Source organism: Pundamilia nyererei, unplaced genomic scaffold (genome assembly GCF_000239375.1).
Source record: "Pundamilia nyererei isolate P.nyererei 1_Seehausen unplaced genomic scaffold, PunNye1.0 scaffold00080, whole genome shotgun sequence".
In the NCBI taxonomy this organism is placed as follows: domain Eukaryota; kingdom Metazoa; phylum Chordata; class Actinopteri; order Cichliformes; family Cichlidae; genus Pundamilia; species Pundamilia nyererei.
In genome coordinates this window covers 1-2,599 of record NW_005187481.1, presented here as the reverse complement: position 1 = coordinate 2,599, position 2,599 = coordinate 1, and the positions used below count along the sequence as shown (strand labels likewise).

The 2,599-nt window shown below is 44.3% G+C and overlaps 1 protein-coding gene across 1 annotated transcript in view; it reads right to left on the bottom strand.

Moving 5' to 3' along the window:
• Positions 1–2,497, bottom strand: part of srrm3 (serine/arginine repetitive matrix 3) — a 117,809-nt gene extending 115,312 nt beyond the window's left edge. Inside the window, exons 1-2 of the mRNA XM_013912051.1 lie at positions 2,279–2,497; positions 628–737 (exon numbers count right to left, since the gene is read on the bottom strand). The gene's annotated coding sequence lies outside the window, so the exon portion shown is untranslated. The remainder of the gene's footprint in view (positions 1–627; positions 738–2,278) is intronic.
• Positions 2,498–2,599: the final 102 nt, after the last annotated feature.

The following is a 2,599-nucleotide window of genomic DNA, read 5'->3' as shown; positions in this document are numbered from 1 at the left end:
TTTCTATCAATCAGTGTGTCCGATTTTTCCTGTGCTTTCCCAGGATAAGTGATTGTTCTGGCTAAATTTGGTCCAGCAGTTACAAAGAATTCATTGAGACTATTTGCCACAACATCCATATTGTATTCTTCATGGTCATTACAAATGAAATACTTGGGATAGTTCAGTATTTCCCATAATCTTTTAATATTATTTCTGTTTGCTTCACATAGTATTCCTTTTTACTCAATCTAAGTATATTAGGAGAGCAGAAAGAGGAGGAGGAATCAGGACAGCAGCAGGCATGTGTGTGTGTGTGTGTGTGTGTCCATGAGAGGAGAGTGCAGGGAGGCATGAAGCGGCATGTGGCGATGAGGGACAGTGAGGAGAACCACTGAGATGCTGCAGAGTGGTTGTGGTGCTGGCGGAGAGAGGGTAGGTGGGGACGATGGCGGTGGGGTATCACTGCTCATCTAGGATCAATGTGAATGCAGAGCAAGCAGGAGACAGATGCTTTGTGGAGCCAGAGGAGCCAGAGAGAGAGACGGCAGGGGAAGATAGAGTGGGAGTGAGTGACATTTCTCTCACACCACTATGAGCATCCACATCCTAATACTAGCTAATCCCTCTATCAGCCTCTTACCTCACCTGGGCCTATCTCACCGATGGCAGCGCTGTGGCAAAATGGAAGCCTCCTGCTTTCAGAGATTCAGTCAGTATTTTCGTTTGGCCAGGCCAGCAAGGCGCCGCTCCAAGTCCTATGTAACAGAGTATCAGGTCAGCACCGCCAATGTCCTGTCACTCACTCGACTCCTGCTGGCTTTTTCTTATTGCCCGATCACGAAGAGAGCACTGATTACTGATTCATGGGGTTTTCATAAGGACTGAGGCAAACAGTGATTTGCTATGTGGGCACGGAGAGCAGAGGGATTTGTGAGTTTTGCCCAGGAGCTGCATATCGCAATACAATTAAGCAGCAGTATGATGGATTGTAGGTTTTTGCCATTAGATCATATTCCTTAATTATTTAATTGTTTGGTTTAGCAAGCACAGAAAGATGTCTGTGACATTTTTCCAAAGCCCAAGGGGACATCTTCAGAGAGATGCTTTTGTCTGACAAGCAGTTGTAAAATATAGAATTTACAACCATTTAAAGCTGGAACCACCAAGTCTTTGGCTCATTTCCAGTGTCACATTATAACATTTCAATTTCATGGATTAAAGAAGCAGGAGGGGGAAATTCCGCAACAGTAACCAGACTATCACAGAAGGGATTTCAGTGAGCGTATATTATGCTGTATTCACTCTGTAATATTTAAACATATATCACTATTATGAAGAAGAACCGTTATGACATTTGCTCCATTACACAGGGGGATTTGACATCACCTGGAAAAGGTGATGAAGCCATCATACATTAAAACGTATGATGATATTCACAATACCGACTTTTATATTATATAAATGCTTTAAAAACATGTTTGTTTTTTTTAATAACCCCCCCCCCAAACACTAATCCCTATGGGATCTGCTTCAACTCTGATTCTTCTCTAGGTCTTTCCTACCACACAGTTCATTTGCACACATATAGCACAGCAATACACGTTAGTTTTACAGTGCTATAGATAGATAGATAGATAGATAGATAGACAGATAGATAGATAGATAGATAGATAGATAGATAGATAGATAGATATCTTTCATAAAGTATTCACAATCACTGATAAGGTGTCCCATAGGAAAGCTTTAAGTATTCACTAGTAAACTATACACGCTTACACATATTTCCTTTAACCCAAATGCACATATGCAACCAGAGCTTGACAGATGAATTTGCTGCTGTGTCAGTCTTGGCTAATTCCGCAAATGAACAGCGGTACACCGGAGGCGGTTTAGCCACATAACACGCCACTCGGTTCACAAAACGGTAGTGGAGATATTAAATGTCCCGCAGCCAGGACAGAGGGGAATAAAAAGGAAACAGCAGCTGGTCACAGGGTAGCAAGCGGGCGGAAATCGACGAGTTATAAAACAGCACCATCTGCAAAGCGAGGAGAGGCTGCCCATACGGTCACCCTACAGCTTTATACCACTGAAGTGTCCCTCTTTGTGTCTAACAAACTCGCAATAAGGCGAATACGTGCTGTGCAAACAGGACTGGAAGCTAACGTAAACACAGCCTTAATAAGGTCATGCAGTATTTATGAAGCAGGAAGGGAAGGGGAGCGCGTTTTTCTTCTGGGATGCCCGTTATTATCCACCAACTTGATCTTATTTGAGCTTCTTCGAAAACTGTTACCTTTTTTGTAGTCGCTTGACTCGTTGCTGTCGGTGTTTCTGTCGAATATCGCTGGCTAATTTTCAGTATTTTCTGTATCTGGGACTCGGGTTGGCGCTGGTGCTGATGTTAAGCCGTATCTTCAGTCCCACCCGTGTTAGCTAGCCCGCTGCCTCCGCTCGGCTTTGTGGTGCTGAAGTGGACAGCGCACCAAGGAGCTCTGGGAACAAAACCCCTACACTGCGCTTGTCAGACCCTGCCTGCAGCACAGTGCCCTCTATGGATCCGGAGGAGCCACTGCAGCATGGAGCCAAGCACACTGAGTAAGTGAGAGAGACACAT